Source organism: Aquarana catesbeiana, linkage group LG03 (assembly GCF_042186555.1).
Source record: "Aquarana catesbeiana isolate 2022-GZ linkage group LG03, ASM4218655v1, whole genome shotgun sequence".
In the NCBI taxonomy this organism is placed as follows: domain Eukaryota; kingdom Metazoa; phylum Chordata; class Amphibia; order Anura; family Ranidae; genus Aquarana; species Aquarana catesbeiana.
This window is the reverse complement of record NC_133326.1, coordinates 139,067,319-139,087,510: the sequence shown is the minus strand read 5'-3', so window position 1 is coordinate 139,087,510 and position 20,192 is coordinate 139,067,319. Positions and strand designations below refer to the sequence as shown.

The window sequence follows — 20,192 nt, the reverse complement described above, 5'->3', positions numbered from 1 at the left end:
CCTCTTCTGAGGTCCCCCGCCAGCGCTCTCTGCTCCTCCTCTTCTGTGTCTGCCCCATAGCAAACCACATGTTATAGGGGAGATATGTAGGCTCTCTTCTCAGTGGAGCTGTGCATGTCCATTGACACACACAGCGTGGCTTGTCCCCGCTCCCTACTTTCCTCCTCCCTGGATTTAATTGACAGCAGCTGGAGCCATATCAATCTGCCCTGTGAGAGTGAGGAGAAAGAGCAGCACTGCTGCAGAAGGGCCCAGTGCTGGGTCGAAAAAGAACTCAGGTAAGTATTTAGGGAGATGATAGGAGCAAACAACTACTGAAAGTAGTAAGTTAAAAAACCTTGTAACAGGCTTCCCGGTAAACTGTTTTGTTATAAATCGTTGCACAGTTTTCGGTATTTGAGTCTGCTATAGGTCTCTCATGTCACAGCTATATATGCCATACATGTTATGTAAGCGGAATGGCTATTTTCAAACTCGTACTGTTTTATATGCCCATCCATGCTGTGCTGTGCTAGGTCTGTCTGCATTTGGACGTATTTGTGAGACCTTCAATGTTATTTGACTGTGCCTTTTTACTATTCTTCTTTTTTGACTGTAAACTGCAATTTCCTGGAAAATAAAATAATTACTAAAAAAAAAAAAAAAAAAAAAAAACTTTTAACTTTAGAACCACTTCCCCGCCCTCTCTCCCCAACCCAAAGCACCCCCCACCAAACCACATCAAATGGTTGGTGTGGCCAAACTACACAGCTCTTTATTTCTGCTTCCCACATCCATTTGTCTCTTCTACCCCTTCTCAGCTCTGACCGCTGCACACACCCCTTTCTGCTACCCTCACCCCCCTCTTAAAATCTCCACCATCTTCCACATGTCTCACCTTTGTTGCTGTAAGAGGCTGAAGGGTGTTGGCATCAGGTCACCAGGCAACATATGCTGAACAGAAAAGGTGCCGCCTATCATGCAACACCCCCCTCCAAACAATGGCCGCACTGTACCCAGGGCACCTGTATCTTCCTTGACCCTGCCCTGAGTTCAAGGCAGGGAGGAATTTTTGACAGCTGCTTCGGAGAGCTTAGCTGTCACTTGTAAACACAGAAGCCAGAGTGGTGAGCAGAGAGCAAAGGGCTAGAGCCAGAGGTAGGGGAACTGAGTTCCACCATGTTATGGCTGAAAAAAAAGCATGGATAATACCATGGGATTGTACACCCCATATGCACTCTCATTTATCCAAACACATAATGATATGATAAAATAAATAACAACACAAATCAGAATGTGGGGATAATTAGGCCACAGCCGCTTATTGGGTTTACATATTAATAATAACTTTATTTAGTTTAAAATGTAAAACTTACAAATAACCAATAGTTCAGCCAATAACACCCAACTGCTTAGTCTCTTAAGGCCCGTACACACGATCGGACTTTTTGACAACAAACATGCAAATTAGCTGTTTTGGTGCAGCATCCGACCGTGTGTACGCTCCATCGGACAAAGTTTTTGGTTTTCATCGGACTTTTGTTGGCTGTGCGAACGGACAAACTTTCCGGCATCAAAAGTTCGATGGAGCAAAGTCCGATCATATGTACACAAAGCCATCGGACTTTTGTACAAACTACAGTACCTGCCTGCGAAAATGTTTCCAGCGCAATCCCATTGCGCTGGTTCTCGGCGACAGCAGGGTACTGTACATCTCGCGCTGGCTGCAATAGGAAAAACACATTTTCCTATGGCAGCGAGCGCGAGAGGGAATTCCCCTCTGGGGGCATACCAGGCTCTTCAGTCTGGTATGGATTTTAAGGGGAACCCCCTACGCTGGAAAAATGGCGTGGGGGTCCCCCCAAAATCTATACTAGACCCTTATGCGAGCACCCCCGGCCGGTCAGGAAAGGGGGTGGGGACGCGCGAGCGCCCCCCCTCCTGAGCCATACCATGTCACATGCCTTCAACATGGGGGGTGGGCGCTTTGGGGCAGGGGGGCGCCCTGCGGCCCCCCACCCCAAAGCACCTTGCCCCCATGTTGATGAGGACAAGGGCCTCTTCCCGACAACCCTGGCCATTGGTTGTCGGGGTCTACGGGGGGAGGGCTTATCAGAATCAGGGAGCCCCCTTTAATAAGTTGGCCCCCAGATCCCGGCCCCCCACCCTATGTGAATGAGTATGGGGTACATCGTACCCCTATCCTTTCACCTAGGAAAAAAAGTGTCCATAAAAAAAAACACTACACAGGTTTTTAAAGTAATTTATTAGGCAGCTCCGGGCGTCTTCTTCCGACTTCGGGGGTCTTCTTCCGACTTCTCCACTCTCCGGCCTCTTCTCCCGGTGTCCGGTTCTTCTCTTGCTCTCTGGCCTCTTCTCCCGGTGTCTGGTTCTTCTCCCGCTCTCCGGTTCTTCTGCCGGGCTCCTCCGCTATCTTCTGCTCTTTTGCCGTTCTTTTGCTAGCGGTGGCCTGGTCTTCTCCGTGGTCTTGTTCCCTCTTCTCTTCTTCCGATGTTGACATGACGCTCTCTCCCGCAGTAATGCCATGTGCGAGGTGCACGATGACTTATATAGGCATGGGGCGTGGTCACTGGGTAATGTCACCCGGTGACCCTGCCCCCTTATGATGTCACAGTCCCGGGGCATGATGGGACTGTGACTTCATAAGGGGCGGGGTCACCGACGGAGAAGACTCGGCCACCACTAGCAAAAGAGCGGCAAAAGAGCAGAAGATAGTGGAGGAGCCCGGCAGAAGAACCGGAGAGCGGGAGAAGAACCAGACACCAGAGAGAGCGGAGAAGTTGGAAGAAGACCCCCGAAGTCGGAAGAAGACCCCCGGAGCTGCCTAATAAATTACTTTAAAAACCTGTGTAGTGTGTTTTTTTATTGACACTTTTTCCTCCAGGTGAGTGGGTAGGGGTACGATGTACCCCATACTCATTCACATAGGGTGGGGGTCGGGATCTGGGGGCCTCCTTATTAAAGGGGGCTCCCGGATTTCGATAAGCCCTCCACCCACAGACCCCAACAACCAAGGGCCAGGGTTGTCGGGGATAGGCCCTTGTCCTCCTCAACATGGGGACAAGGTGCTTTGAGGAGGGGGGGTAACTGCTGACAACTTGTTTAGAGTCAAGACATATAAAGAGTAAAAGTCTCGAGATTGTACAGATGTTTTTTTGCCAAGTCATCAATCCACTGGTCAGCTGAGTATTAGCTCTGCTTAATGATAGCCCGCAATCTGCGACAACACTTTTGTCTAGCAACTTGTGTGTAACTTGGATGTGGTTTGCATATTCTATGGTAGCCAAAATCATACTGGAATCAAACGAAATAGTACAGGGTTCCAAAATTGCACCAAGCTGAGTCGCATTCATGTGAACTGGCATCATTGGAAACAATGTGACTTCCATTGCCATGTGATTCTGTATGACTCAAGTTGCACCTGAAATCACACTTGTATGAACGGAGCCTAAGTGGATCATATATTACATTTAGCTACTGTACTTCTGGGTAATACCCTGTCAGAGAAATACACCAAAAGAGCACATAAATAAAATCAAGAAAGTGTGTCACATGATAATAATCTGATGTGTTCACTTGTATAACTTATCTCAAATCATGGAATAAACTCAAAAATAGTTGTCCGCTTCTTGGTCTTAAGTTCAAAAGAGTCAGTTAAAAGAAACATTAGGGAGACATGCATGGGACAGACACACTAGTTTATTTACAACAAATCGATTCAAATAAAAGGATTTAAAGGGAATTAGTCAGTACAAATAACAACAAACTATTTAAAAAGTTTTACCTTTTTTATTACAAACAATTTAAAAACATAAAACTATTATTACATATTATTATTATTATATATTATTTATATAGCGCCAACAGTTTACGCAGTGCTTTACAATGTATAGGGGAGACAACACAATTACAGTACAGTTCAATACAAAAGGTACAGGAGGGCCCTGCGTTTTATGTTATATTATTGTTGTAATTTAGTCAGTAATATTATAATATACCTGCTAGCCTACAGTCTTAAAGTGACACTAAATGATATCCTTAAAGCAGAGTTCCACCCACATTTTTCACTCCTCACCATGCAGCACTAATGTGCATCCTTAAAATGAATTGGCAATTTATTTTTATTTTTTTCTGTTCACTTACCTGATTTAAGCCTATATCTAATTTCACTTCCTCCTTTACCAGCTGCAGCCGCAGATGTCATTTCTGGTTTTGCATTGGGAGATCTTGGTCAGCTTGGCATGTCACTGCTCCCGTAACATTTAACATTGGCGTTTATCGAAATTCTTGGTCAGCTTGGCATGACATGGCTCCAGTAACATTTAACGTTGGCATCTATGGGAAATCTTGGTCAGCTGACCAAGATTGCACTGCACTGCACATGCGCGAGATCGGCAGGTGCATGCTGGGTAGCCAGCATGCACCGAATCCAGGAAGAAGGACACTATGGCTTCAGATGCCTACACTGGAGAGGGCCGCGCTGTGCAGGAACTTCACAAAGTAAGAAAACGATGCTGCACAAATAGAAAACTGGGCGTAGTTTACAGCATACCTTTGTTACATTGCACGTGGCATGAGTATTTTAGGGGTATTTTTATCTTAAAAGTGAAATTTCGGCCGGAACTTGACTTTAATGATATCCTTAAGCTGGCCATACACAGAGCAAATTTATTTTCTGCAACCACGGTCTGCAGGAAAGACACTTGCTCGATTCCCGCATCAACACTGTCCCTCCTCTTGAGCCATTGTCTTCTCATAGTTGAATGTTATTACAAATTACCTTTCCCTTTCAATTTGAAGAACTGTAATTTTCTGTAAAATGCAATGCAATATGGCTACCTGGAGGCGTTCTGTACAGAGATATGTCATTTCCTGCTTGTGCGATTGGCTTACTGATTTTCCCAGAAGTCTGCACTAAGATACAAATCATGGCCTTTTGTGATCAAACCCTTAATCTACTTGTGCTGTTTTATTTTCTGTTATACGTGTGTAAGTATCCTTTATAGCTATGGTTTTTTCACTTTTTCAGAAATGTATCCACACCTTTGATTGAACCTGTCTTTTAGGCCCAGTGTCAGGAGACACTTATTGGATCCAATGTAAGTGGAAGTGCCCTATTGATTGGATCAGGTAACCTAATTTTGCCCTACACGTACCTACCTTACTTTATAATTGTTACCGCCTCTAGATGTTCCCCCACATCCACTTGTTTGGGACCTGGGGTTTGGCTGTACCTCCGCCACTACTTTCTGCCTGCCTTAGTTCTTTATTTTTTGTATACACTGTAAGTATTTGATCACCTCCTTGGTGTTCAGATTGCTTATATATAGTGTATTTTATTTACATATGTGTTGGTACTACTGTTGACTACTCTACCTTTAATTGTACAGAGAAATTTTAACAAGCTCCTGAAGAAGCTCGTTTGTCGTGAAACATGTTGAGCAGCATATTGAACTTGACTTTATCATCCCTGAATACCGTTGACCCTAACCATATGTGTGTAGGGCACCTGCTACTCATTTCTATTCCAACTGGGTAGTCTTTCCTATATCAGGAGTGTTAGTTGTACCAGTTACCTATTGGTGTACAAATGCTAACAAGCATGTATTTTTAATCTTGTTGTGCATTTTTTGTATTATGGCTGATAAAATATGTGAATTTTAACTATTTTGTAATTGTGGTGCCATTAAAGTTCATGCTCTTTTTGCCAACCCAATACTAAGATACAAATCCGATTTAGAGCATCCCCTGCAGCAAAAAAAAAAAAAATTTGGTGAGATACTCCCAAAGGGAAAGCTCATCTAAAGGGATGCAGACCCTGCCATTTTCCTCATTAGAGCCCTGCATGTGCAGCAGCTGAATGATAATTATAAAACCACTCCCATTAGATTTATTGTGCACATGAACACAGACAAACAGCTATATCTTCAGAATAACAAAAGGTAGGAATCTGCAAAGAAGTTAGTTAAAATCCTTGCAATGTACATAGATCACCCATAGGGGAATGTTTTTTAAAAAAAACAAAAGTGGAGTTACTCTTTAAGAATACATACTTGAATAGATTATATTTTTTTCAAACCAGAGTTTAGTGTCACTTTAAATTCTTGTCTGTATAGATCATTCAAACATGTACAAGCATTAAAACAAATCCAATCCTCTATATTCTTATTACAAGCTGAAATACAGACACAACGATATATTGATTAGGCTAAAATGTGTATTATTATTATTATATTGTAATAGTTTATTTACAGTGGACAAAATACAGTGGACAAATGCAATCCCTAGCTATTTGTTCTAGCCTAGTGTATCTCAAAGTTACAACCAAATACAAAACAAATCTGAAGCCGTTACATTATTGGTGCAGAATACTTATCCCTTATTGACAGAGTAATAATAGATATCATAGCACTGCATTGCTTTAGCTTCCAGCTTCATTGTATTTGAAGATATTCCTCCCTCGCAAATTCTTTTTGGGATAAGGGCTTCCTGGCTACTATGATTAAGAACAGCAAGCCCAGACCGCAAAAAGCTTTGAGAGAGACAAAGAAGTGATGACGGTGTCCTCTGATGTCCTCTGTGTTTTAAATCTTGTATCTGTAAAGACAATATTAATTTTTTTATATATATATATATAACTTTCACTTTCCCAATGTCAATTTTCACTTCGCTTTCTCACAAGCTGGACATGTGAGGTATTGCTCGCTTGCTGGCAACTTACATTCTGCTGTGTTTTCATCATCTAGACAGTAAAGGAGCGAAACAAGAAAGAAGGTGAGTGTTTGCCTTGCACAGTATGATCCTGTTGCTTGCAAGCTCTCACGAGTCTGAATTTTTTACATCACTGAAATGGTGTACATTGCCCGCAGTTCTAGAATAGTTGCACCAGGTGAACAGTCATATTTATTTATTTAATACCGATACTTATATAGCTCCAACAATTTACACAGCACTTCACCTTCACATCAGTCCCTGCCCTCAAGGAACTTACAATCTAACAGGGCTGGAGTTAGCCCGTCTGATCTGGGTGTGCATTAAAAAAGTCAGTGGGCATAATGCCAACTGGTGCATGGGAGTTTCGGTGCATTCTCCGTCTGAGAACCAGTGAACTGGGAGTTTGTATTGCTATCTCGTTCTATCTCGTTCAGTGCCTGCTCTTCAACCCAAAAAATCGAACAAACTGCTAATGTAGTCTGACAAAGACAACGAACTAGGTCAGTGGGGTTACCTGGAAAATCATAGAGGGCCTCAAATGTGGTCCCCTACACTTCTAGAGGGCTGCAAAATAGCAACACATTTTTGAACCTTATTTTTTTACAGTGTGTCGCAATGCACACTGAAGTTGGAGTAATACAGTGGAACCTCGGATTACGAGCATAATCTGTTCAAGGAGTATGCTCGTAATCCAAAGTACTCGCTTATCAAAGCGAGTTTTCCCATTGAAGTCGATGGAAACTAAAATAATTTGTTCCGCATTGACTACAATGGGATGCAATACTGCATGCGGCCAGAGGCGGGGGGGGGGTGCCAGAGAGCCTCGGAAATGGCCGAAAAGGCCCGAGGACACTTTGGCTGACCTTGGCAAACTTCGGAAAAACTTCCTACCCGGGATTTGCCGAGGTCGGCCGTGCCTTTCCATGCATTTCTGAACGTGATGTTCGGCTCTGCTCCGCTCCAGCGCCCCCCCACCCCAGGCCAAAAGCGCCACTGCACAACGCTTTGGCCTGAATCATGCTCGTTTTGCGAGACAACACTCGCAAACCGAGTTACGATTTTTACAAATACAGTGCTCGTATTGTGAAACGCTCTTTAACCGTGTTACTCGCAATCCGAGGTTCCACTGTAATGCCCAACATTGGTGTCAATGGCCTCAATAATTAGTGGAAGTACTAATAACATTAACACAGACACATTAGTGGTCAGTGGCAGTAAAAGTTAACCCCACCCACCCAGCATTGAGAGTCAGTGACAGTGACAGGTAACACCCCCACATTGGTGGTTATTGGGGGTCATGTCAAGTTAACCCTCCCTTCTCCCCTGTATTGGTGGTCATGGCAGTAAAAGTTAATCCCCACTCCCTCTGCATTGGTGGTCATAGCAGTGAAAGTGTTATCCCTCCTGTATTGGTGGCAATGGCAGTGAAAGTGTTAACTTCCAACATTCTCCCCTGGTATTAGTGGTCATTAGGGATGAGCCCGATATTTGAGTCAAACGTAAGTTAGACTTAAACCTCGGGTGTTCGCCCATTTGCCAAATTTAGAACATTATGGAGCGTTCGTGGCAGATTCAAGCACTGCAGAAGGCCCCATAATGCACTGCGAGATCGCAGTGCATTGACGTCTTATGATTGGCCAAAGCATGCACCCTTCAGGTCTGGTATGGATTTTAAGGGGAACCCCGTGCCCCCCCAAAAAATGGTGTGGGGGTCCCCCAAAATCCATACCAGGCCCTTCAGCACCAGGTATGGCTTTTAAGGGGAACCCCGTGCCAATATTTTTAAAAGAATGGCGTGTGGATCCCCCCCAAAATTCATACCAGACCCTTATCTGAGCACACAACCTGGAAGGCCACAGGAAAAGGAGGGGGGACGAGAGAGTGCCCCCCGAACCATACCAGGCCACATCCCCCCAACCAGGGGAGGGTGCTTTGGGGCCCTTGTCCCCATGTTGATGGGGACTCATCCCCACAACCCTTGCCCGGTGGTTCTGGGGTCTGTGGGTGGGGGGCTTATCAGAATCTGGAAGCCCCCTTTAACAAAGGGGCCCCCAGATCCCAGGCCCCTCTATGTGAATGGGTAGGGGTACATTGAGGCTTATTGAAGGAGCAGTGGCTCCGAGCCCCTAGCCTTCTCTCAACCTCCCTGCAAGCCCTCCTCCCTGGATGATCCCTCCCCTGGATACCGAACCCGCAAGCGGACGGATGACCTGTGACGTCACACACGCTCCACAGGCGCTCCACGCCAGCCCCTAGTCTCTTCCTGATGGCCCCGGAAGGAGCTCCCGGCTGGTAATCCACCTTCTGCAGCCCAGCATCCCTGCAGCGTCACCACCACAGGATCAGAGGGAACACCGAGGACCACATACCTATACAGATGAGCCTTTTTATATGTTTTTATCCTGTAAGTGTGTTTTTACCTGGTGTCATTAAACATCATTTGTTAATACTACACTCAGGTGGCGCTTCCTTCTCTACCCCTCTCTCATCCATCACAGAGCCAGCTCTCAGAGGACAGCAGCCGCCTAGCCTACCAGCCTACTTTAACAATTACATTACTGGTTACCACTTAACCCTTGAACTTCCAGGCTGTCCTCTATGGACTAAGTTGCTCAGCCCTTTATAACTCCTGTTATATATGGACTTGTGTGTTTGCGCTTACAGTTACCAATACTCTGCTACTCTGCAGTGTGACTGGTGCCCAAGAGCCCATGGGCCGCACATAAAGAATCATCGGGCCACATGTAGGGCACCAGGGAACTAGGTAATAGCTGCACAAAGCAAACTAGCACATGTGTACAGACTTTTTTAGTCTCTCTCCCCCTCATTTTTTAATTGTCTTTCCAAAGTTCAGTCCCCCACTCCATTTTTGGTCTCTTTAAAACCCAACTTTTTTTGTCTCTCCAAGGTCCAGTCCCTTCCCCCCCGCCCCACCTTTTTTATGTCTCCAAATTTTACCCCCCCGCGCAATTTTTTGCCCTTTCGAAAATCCAACCCTCCGCCCCAATTTTTGTCTCTCCAAAGTCCAGATCTCCCTCTGTTTTTTTTGTCTCTTCGAAGTCCATGCCCCTGTTTTTTTTTTGTTTCTCCAAAGTCCAGGCCCCCCTCTCTGTTTTTTTGCCTCTACAGCCCCTCATTTTTTGTCTCTATTAAGTCCAGCCCCTTCCCCTCCTGTTTTATTTTTAGCTCTCCAAAGTCCAGCACCTCCTCCTCTAAAGTCCATTACCATTTCTTATTCTTGCATCCCTCTCATTGGAGTGCATTTTTGTGCATTTACATGCATTTGCAGCGCAAACAAATGCACCTTGCTGTACTTCTCTTCACTACACTATACTGCAATAGTTTGAACTATGCCCATAGGATAACCTGGATTTTGTGCACTTGAAGTACAGTCAAAAATGCATCCTACTGTATCTGGAGTGAATGGGCCCTAAACTACACATAGTTGATGAGTGGGGCAGCATCCCATAATTAGAGCAGAGTCTGACCTGTGAACAATCGCATAGGTGCAGCAGCCAGCTTTGTGCTTGGGCTCTGGAGAAGTGTGCAGAGCAGGCTGTATCTGGTGGGACTCAGGGGAGCCCTGTGTGGGAGTGCGGGGTGGAGGAGCCCAGTGCGCCAACCACAATATCAGTAGCAGCCTGGGAGGGGTCATGACTGAAATCTGGGGGGGAGGCACAGCCCACCCCAGCACCCCAGTAGATCTGGCCCTGCAATTTAAGGTACATATCACACATGCATACATACACATACTAGGGCCAATTTGGGCAGGAGCCATGTAACTTACCAGCATGCCTTTGGAGTGTAGGAGGAGACCAAAGCATCTGGAGGAAACCCACAGGGAATGCATGCAAAGTTCAATCAGACGGTGTCCTGATGTGCCAATTGCTAAGTTGCCGTGTTGTTCTATGTCACTTTCTGGTTAAAGACAATTCAAGGGCTTAATGCACAAAGCTAAATCACCAGGATACAGATCCTTGCTTTTAAAAAAGTGACAGTTATTTACAGGTAAGTCCAATGAGATTTGAAAATAACAGTCACATAGCTTAAATGAAGATCCTTATCCTTGTGTTAAATCTTTGTCAGACGATCCTATAAAAAGTTATGTTTGTTAGCAATCTAAAAACACTATTTTGGCTGTTCATTTTGGAAATCATTTTAGTATACTTGTCTAACATTAGATGCTGTTTGCACAATAGAAATACACGCTAATGCCTACAGATGCCATCTGACTGGCCATTGCTTCCAGGTGACTCACCTTGGGGGGATTTGGAATCAGCCCTATAAACATCTTAAAATATATTTAAAGAGATACAGATTTTTTGGGGTGAATGCTCATCGACCAATAGCTGCAATTTTGTCAAAAATATTGTAAAAAGTTACTGAAAATAGCGCTAGCTAGCTAGCAACAAGCATAGACTAACCTTAAACACCAAACCAACTATTGTTCTTCTTATAAATAAATACATTTGCAAGCAAAACAAAATGGTTAATGCATTTAGCAATTATCTTCTACTCTGATGCATCTTGCCATATGTAGGAAAAGACTTTGCTCATTACATGGTCAAATGAATGACAATCTCACTGTGTGTGTCATGTGAACAACCACATCTGTTTTTTGTGGTTGTAGGAGTGTTGGGAAATTGTATCCAGTTTGCTTTTAGTCTCTACCGGAGGTTGACAATAAAAAAGTGTCACCCAGTGCTGCCTAGTAAAACTGGACATTGTGCAAGGCTGGAAGCATTCATTTCAGAAAGGTTGGGTCCTCAAATATATGGCCAGCCTAAGCATAAGTATGTTGTATGTTGTATAGGTGTGAAGCTGCCTGTTTTTTTTAAACAAATTAATGAAATTGCTGCATGCATTGCTCACAAATTCAAATTGGTGGAGTGGGCCAAGTGAGCATGCTTGATGTGGCTACCAATAGTCTCTCAGCCAGGTCCTCAGTATCTGTCTCTCTGAATATTTACGTGAGCCTTAAAAGCAATATTCATTTGCACAACCATGCTGTAAATATGTGCAAATATATTGCAAGCCTGACAACCAAAATAATTGTATGAAGTATACAAATCACGACTGCTCTCTTGGGAGAGGAAGGATTGGAATTATGTGATTACAGTATACCATCTTCATTTTGCGCTGTCTATTGATTAAGGAGATTAGATGCTAGTTGCCAACCAACGGATGCCAAATCTTTTCTATTTTTGTACGACACAGCTCGCTCTGCAGTAGTGTGGACAGAAGAAGTGGATGTCATAAAAACATCATAGATTTTCTTTTTCTGCCTCTTAGGGCCAGTTAGCCCTGTTTGAATCCCAAACACATTTTTTACATAGTGAAGGTTGTTTTCTTCTTAAAACTGCAGTGGGATCCAGTGTTACAGAAATAGATCAGCAGTTAGATTCTGTACTACCCACCTCCATTTCCATAGTTGTTGTAGGTCTATATTCCTGTTACAATTATGCAAGGTATTTGAATATGACTGTGCAGTCCAATAAGTATTAAAAATAAGCCCCGTCACTTTGCCAGGTCCGGGCAATGGGGACACATATGCCCCATTGCCAGTGGCGCCCACATTTTAGGGTTATGTGGGATTCCTTCCATAGCTGTATATTGCCATAACGACCTCAGGTGCAAAGCAGTGCAGAGCTGAAAATTGCAAGTTAGACTTACCGGTAACTTGTTTTCCAATAGGCTTTCAGGACAGCACCCGAGAGATCATGGCTCCTCCTCCCACAGGAAACACCTCATCAATTAAGTCTTTAAATTGGAATCCTCCACGTTGCCTCATCAGTTGTTTGTAGAGAACTCCAGCCCCAGCTGCAACACATAAGCGACAGTTATATCATAGTATTACAGCATTAGCATAAACAAAGGGCGGGTTACTGCTGTCCTGAAAGCCTATTGGAAAACAAGTTACCGGTAAGTCTAACTTGCAATTTTCCAAAACGTCTTTCAGGACAGCACCCGAGAGGATAATCGAGACTTACTCCATTTAGGGTGGGACAACAGCCTGTAAGACTTTCCTTCCAAAAGCCTGGTCCCCAGCCGTCATGAGATCTAACCTATAATGACGGGCAAAGGTTGTCAGACTTGTCCAAGTAGCTGCCTTACAGATTTGTTCGGGGGTGGCGCCAGCTTTTTCTGCCCAACTCACCGCCGAAGCTCTTGTAGAATGAGCCCGGACATTTAATGGACTCTCTTGACCTGTAAGGGAATAGGCTTCTGAGATAGCCATTCTCAACCATCTGGCAATGGTTCCTCTAGAAGCTTGTCTTCCTTTTTTATTACCGGAAAATAAAACAAACAGAGCATCTGAACATCTAAAGTCTTTAGTGTTTTCCAAGTAACTCAAGACTGCTCTTTTAACATCCAGGGTATGGAATTCTTCTTCCTTCTTACCCGATGGATTAGAACAAAAGGTAGGAAGTATTATTTCCTGAGTTCGATTCTGGATCGAAGCGACCTTCGGCAAAAAATTAGGATCCGTCTTCAGAACAATTCGGTCTGAAAAAATGGAAAAGAAAGGCTCCCTGATTGATAAGGCTTGCAGCTCACTGACTCTTCGAGCTGTTGTAACAGCCACTAAAAACACTGTTTTCAAAGTAATCAATTTCAGGGAGGCTAAATTAATGGGTTCAAAAGGTTCCTTGGTCAGGGCCTGTAGAACAACCGATAAGTCCCATGCTGGACAGCTTTTGATTACCACTGGTCTAGACCGGGTAAGAGCTTTGAAGAATCTTATTACTAGGGGTTCTGATGAAATGGATTTTTCCAGGAATACCCCCAGCGCAGCAACTTGAACCTTGAGGGTGCTGACCGCTAAGCCCTTGTCCGCCCCTTCTTGCAGAAACTCAAGCACAGAAGAAATTTGTTTTGGAGATCTGTCAGATGCTGTGCACCAGGAGTTGAAGATTTTCCAGACTTTGGAATAGATTGCTCTTGTAACCTTCTTTCTACTGGATAGGAGGGTAGCTACCAACCTATCCGAGAAACCTTTCCTCTTCAGGAGCTGCTCCTCAGTAGCCAGGCCGTGAGCTTTAGTTTTGCTACTTCCTGGTGAAGCAGAGGACCTTGTAACAGAAGGTCTTTTCTTAATGGAAGGTGCCAGTAAGGTTCTTGTTGCATCTGAAGAAGGGATGAAAACCAAGGCCTTTTTGGCCAGAAAGGAGTGATGAGGATCACTGTTGTCTCCTCCTTCCTGATTTTTGCTATGACCCGAGGGATAAGCTGAAACGGGGGGAATGCGTAACAGAGGTGAAACTTCCAATCTTGTGCCAGAGCATCCACTCCCAGTGATGCCTCGTTCCTGTTCAGGGAGAAGAAGCGAAACATTTGCGAGTTTTCCTGGGTGGTGAAGAGATCCACTCTTGGGCGCCCCCATTTCTGCACTATTAACTGGAAGACTTCTGGATTCAATTGCCACTCTGCTTCTAAAATCTGGTTCCTGCTTAGGAAGTCCGCTACTCTGTTTAGGGTCCCTTTTAAATGGACCGCGGATAAGGATAGAGTATGGAGCTCTGCCCAACTCAGAATGCCTTTTGCCAAGCTCTGCAGAACTTTGCTTCTGGTTCCCCCCTGTCTGTTTATGTAAGCCACCGCCGTGGCGTTGTCTGACAGGATCTGAGTATGTTGCCCCTGGACTTCTTCCGCAAAGGTCAGTAAGGCCATTTCTATAGCTTTTAGTTCCCTCCAATTTGAGGACCTCAGCGCATCTCTTGTGTCCCACGAGCCCTGGGCCCACCGGCCGCTCATATGAGCCCCCCAACCCCAGGAACTGGCATCTGTTGTCAACCTCACCTGAGTTGGAAAGGACCATAACAGCCCCTCTGAGTACCTTGTCTGGTTCTTCCACCACCACAGACTTCTTTTTACTGAAGTAGGGATCTTCACTAATGAATCTAGTGAATCCTGCTGGTGACTCCAGGTTTTTAACAGGAAACTTTGCAGAGGTCTGAAATGGAGCTTTGCCCACTGGATGGCCGGAATGGAAGAGGTCAGGGTTCCCAATGCTGACATAACCTTCCTGATGGACAGAACTTGATTGGACTGTAGCAATGACACCACTTGTACCAACTTTTTCTGCTTTTCCTCTGGAAGAAAAACTTTTTGCTCTAAAGAGTTGATATGGAAACCCAGGAATAACACTTCCTGTGAGGGAATCAGATTTGATTTTTGAAGGTTTAAAATCCACCCTATGGATTCTAGATGAACACGGGCTCTGAGCAAGTTTTCTTGAAGACCTTCTCTGGTCTGTGCAAAAAACAGCAGGTCGTCCAGATAAGGAATAACTGAGATCCCCTCTAGACGCAGAGGCGCCAGAGCTTCGGCCATTACTTTCGTGAAGACCCTTGGGGATGATGACAGACCAAACGGGAGTGCTCTGAATTGCAGATGTACCACCTTCTTCCCTTCTTTCAGTGCTAACCTCAGATACTTCTGCGACCTGGCGGCAATAGGAATGTGGAGGTAGGCATCTTGTAAATCTATTGATGCCATATAGCACCCTTGATACAGGAGGTTTCTTACTGAAAATATTGAATCCATCCGAAACCTTCTGTATTCTACCGATTTGTTCAGCACTTTGAGATTCAGGATAAGACGGAACTTTCCTGAAGGTTTTTGAACCAGAAAGACATGTGAGTAGAACCCCTGGAAGAACTCCACCGCTGGGACCGGAACAATGACTCTCTGATTTTTCAGTTCCTGAATTAGGGACTTCATGGCGAGAGCCTTGACTGCATCCCTTGGGACGTTTGTCACCAGGAATCTTCTTGGAGGTTCTTCCGTAAATTCTATCACATACCCCTGGGAGAGCATATTTACAACGAATTGATTTGAGGAAATGGCTCTCCACTGAGGAAGAAACTCCTGGAGTCTTCCCCTGACCTTGACGGAGTCATTGTGATTTTGCGGAGGCCGCAGGAGGATTGAAGAGCACTCCACCCCTACCTTTGGGCTTCTGAGAAGACCATGACTTCCTCTTGCCCTGCGTTTTTCCTTCCTGCTGACCTTTTTGGGGCCGAAAGAAACGCTTATGGGTTTGCACCTGTTTCTTCTTAACCAGAAACGACCTTTTCTTATCTGCCGTGCGGTCAAGAATGGACTCTAGCTCTGAACCGAATAGCAGATCACCTGCAAACGGAATACCACACAGTCTATTTTTAGATGCAGCATCCCCTGGCCACGTCTTCAGCCATAAGGCCCTTCTGGCAGAATTTGTTAAAGCTGCTGACCTTGCTGACATGCGGATAGATTCCGCAGACGCATCCGCAATATATGAAATTGCTGCAGACAGGGTTGAAAAAGAGTCTAGAATCTCCTGTTTTGAGGAATCTGCTATTACATGGGCTTTCAACTGGTTAACCCAGTGATCTAAGTTCCTTGCAACACAGGTTGTTGCCATTGCTGGTTTCAGATTGTGCATTACTGATTGCCAGGTTCTTTTAAGAAGCAGGTCCATCCTTTTGTCCATGGGCTCCTTCAGAGTGCCCATATCCTCAAAGGCGAGGTCCGTAGACTTAGAGACTTGAGAAAAGGCAGAGTCCAATTTTGGAACTTTATTCCATATAGAATCTGGATTCTCTTCAAATGGAAATCTTTTCTTGTGAGCCCGGGAAAAGAAAGGCTTTTTCTCAGGTTCCAGCCACTCTTTTTTAATCATATCAGTGATAATTGAATGGACTGGAAAAGAACGGCCTTTTGAATCTCCTAAACCAGCATACATGCGGTCATGCAGGGAGAGTTCCTTCTTTTCCTCTTCTATCCCCAAAGTGGCATAGATTACCTTCAGGAGTCCCCCCACCTCTTCTAGTGACAATTTGTATTTAGAAGCGGTATCTGATTCATTTTCCTCCTCCTCAGAATCTGTATCATCTGGAGCGAGGGAAACGGACTCTTGAGAAGCGTCCTGGGATATCGGACCCCCAAAAATTATTTGAGAACCACTCTGGGGTTCTGAAGATGGCTGCGGAACCAGAGGATCCCTAGAGGGACCTGGCTCCTCTCTTAGGTTTGACCTAAAAGCTTGAAAGGTGGCCCGGAGCTCATCCTTTATTGTTGACACCAAGTCGCCACAAACGGATGGAGTCTCCTCTCTGACCAAACTTGTAATGCACTCTGCACAAAGTGTTTTGGTATAAGCATCGCTTAATTTTTCTTTGCAGACAGGGCACCTTTTCTTGACTGGTTGGGCAGAACCTTTGGCCTGGACAAACAGAAAAGAGACATGGAACCACGCTTAAAAGGCTGTAATACAGCGCAAATAATATACCCAGGTGCACTAAGGAAGAAACATCTCATTTTCCATGTGCCCAGCAAGCCACCACCACCTAATCCCCTGTAGTAGGGCAAATATACTAAATCTAGCCACTACAACATACCTTCTGCAGAGGGAGTGGGGAAGGGTGGGTGGTGGGGGAAGGGGGGGAAAAGGGTGAGTAACCCCCCCACAGGAGAAAATGGCCCAGGGTAATAGAGGACACAGTCCCTTACCTTAGCCTTGCTGGCGCCTTGGCTTGCCCCCTTATCCGCTGCATCGCTATCCATAGCTGTCTGCGGTGCGTGGTGAAAACGACCGGTTCCAGATTCAAAAACGCCGCTGCGCTGACCTGGAACCGGAAATAAAGGCGCCAGGTGACCCTGCCCTCTCCCACTGCGCTTTGCGCCGGAAATGACGCACGCGCCGACCCGGAAGTGCTGCCTCCTCCCTTACAGGACGTGGCTGAAGCGCTCTTCTGCCACCAGCAAGATGGCGGCCGCCACCGCTCATCCCTCATGTAGAAGGGAACATAGGGCGGCCGCCCATCAGGCTAAAAATTTTGGAGGCAGCACCCCCGGACGTACAGGCTCTCCCCGAGCACGGAAGAGGGAGAGGGAGCCCACGGGACCGTCCATGTAAGAGGCAAGTGGGAGGCTCACACTCCTAGCCTAAAAAAAAAAAACTTAACAGGTGAGAACCTGTGTCTCCCAGGATAAACCTGAGAGATCATGGCTCCCACCAGAGGTGTTCCTCCAGCTGGAGGAAACACAAAAAACTGATGAGGCAACGTGGAGGATTCCAATTTAAAGACTTAATTGATGAGGTGTTTCCTGTGGGAGGAGGAGCCATGATCTCTCGGGTGCTGTCCTGAAAGACGTTTTTGAAAAAGATTTTCCCGCTGTCCTCCTTGGCTCTGATGTGTCTCAGGACACCGCCAAGAGTAAGCATAGGAGGACTTCAGTTTACTAATGCCAGACATTGCTCTGCATCTAAAGTCTGGTGAATGTTTTGCACGGAAGGAGAAAAGGGATAGATTTATGCTGGGGGGAGATTTTTGCCTGGGAGTGGGAAGAGGGAGGGGGGAGATTTATGCTGAAGGAGGGGGTTTTTGTTTGGGTGGGGAGGAAAGAGGGAAAGAGGAAAATAAAGGAAGAAGAATAATAATTCATTCAATAATTAACACAAATTAGGAATGAAATTGAAAATTCTCCTAGAAGACCGATATCAGGGATTCAGAAGGAAGCTTCTGTAATGTGCCATCAAATTATCATTCACATGGACAGAAAAAATGCTGCATTGAGATTTGTTAGGAAAATGAACTTATAATGATTCTGCGAATGTATGAGGCATTTGCACAGCATTTTTTTTTTTTTATAAATAGGCCCCTAAGTATTTTTATAGTTTTTAGTAATACATGTCAAAGTGATCAGCTTAATGTAAACAGTGACCTCAATGTGTATTATTTTTTTTAAAACCTGACTTCATTCCTGTTTGCAATTATCTATATACAATGAAGGGCAGTCATATTTGATCATTACATGTAGAGGTTGCTTTTAGACATGTGCACACTGAAATATTTCGTTTCGGAATTTCGTTTTCGTCCAAAAAATACATTTATTTAGTTACTTCCGAAATTCGTTGTTATTTATTTTGTTTTTCGTTAAAAATTGCATTCGTCCGAAAATCCTAATTAAGGTCGAATCTGTCATTGAATGCTTATGGTGTCTGTCGAATGTTCAAAGAATATTCGACGGAGCAGCTAAACTGTGCGACGCCATATAGTTTACCTGCTCCGTCGAATCTTCTTAGAACTTTCAACAGACACCATAAGCCAAAGTACGTGTGTACTTGGTTCTAGCTATTTTACTGCTCCTCCTCTTTGGTTACAATCAGCCAATAACATTCATCATCATCATTATTTTTATCTATCTTTCCTCCCCTACGTCGAATCTTTCCTCTCCTACGTCGAATCTTTCCTCCCCTACGTCGAATCTTTTCTCTCTACGTCGAATCTTTCCTCCCCTACGTCGAATCTTTCCTCCCCTACGTCGAATCTTTCCTCCCCTACGTCGAATCTTTCCTCCCCTACGTCGAATCTTTCCTCTCTACGTCGAATCTTTTCTCTCTATGTAGAATAATCTTAGACTAATAGAGCTAAGGTTTGATGGACAGATTGTTATTGTCATCATCATGTCGAATCTCCTATCTATATCGAACTGTTGTAGCAACGAAAATGAAAATAAAGCATTTGTTTATATCGGATCTTTCGTTTTTCGGACTCTGCACTTTCGTTATCGTTTGTTAAAACGATAACGAAAATACCTGAAATTCGGACGAAAATGCATTCGGACAAAAACGAATGCACATGTCTAGTTGCTTTGTGCTTTTGCGGCTCCTCCTGCTAGTCTACCAGAGGTTGTCTGAAAACAACAGATCAGAGCAGTTTTTTTATGATTGTTAGCCAGAGCTTACATGGTATAAGCTACAAATGGTGGAAGCTTGGGGGCTGCAGTTTATTTTTTAATTATTTTACAAAATCATTACTTTTAACTCTAGATAATTGTTGTTTTTTTTCCTAATCCTGTGATCTGGTGGTGCTTCCCCTACATATTTATGTGATTTGTGAATCGTAATGATAAAACCACTTAAAACTAAAACTGTCCATAGATGGATCGTAATTCATCCGGTTCAGCAAGGACTGGCTAAATTATGATCCATGTGTAGTTGTTCTCTATATGAAGATGTCATCACTTTTCACCATTCACCATAATCAGTATATATCTTTTAGCACATTTTGTTCCAGTGAATTAAATAACTTAGTTCCTTTTGTTCACAACAAATTCTAGGATATTGCAGATACTTCACATTAAGAAGCACAAAAAGACACAAATGTCCATTGGCAAGACTTAAAGGGGTAGTAAACTCTGTTTTATCATTTTTACCTACGTGTACTGTTTAGGAGATATTCTAGCAAGCAGCAGCCAGGGACGTCACTGGCGCATGCGCTCTGAAGGAACTGAACTGAAGGCTGAATTTTGATCCATGTGTAGCTGTTCTTGTTTGACAGAAGTCAATTGTTAGATTGACTTCTGTTGAACAGGAATGATGGAAAACTCTTGTTGATCAGTGGCAGCCACTGATAAGTGTATTCTGACAGTAGAAAGTCCTGCTATCACAACACACTGGGGTTGATTTACTAAAAGCAAATAGACTGTGC

At 44.4% G+C, this 20,192-nt stretch overlaps 1 long non-coding RNA gene across 3 annotated transcripts in view; it reads right to left on the bottom strand.

Annotated features, from left to right (window-relative positions):
• Nucleotides 1–3,769: 3,769 nt before the first annotated feature.
• Nucleotides 3,770–20,192, bottom strand: part of LOC141131714 (uncharacterized) — an 85,899-nt gene continuing 69,476 nt past the window's right edge. For all 3 annotated transcript variants that reach the window (XR_012242807.1, XR_012242806.1, XR_012242805.1), the window contains 2 exons: nt 10,502–10,632; nt 3,770–6,597 (listed from right to left, as the gene is read on the bottom strand). This is a non-coding gene — a long non-coding RNA (uncharacterized lncRNA). The remainder of the gene's footprint in view (nt 6,598–10,501; nt 10,633–20,192) is intronic.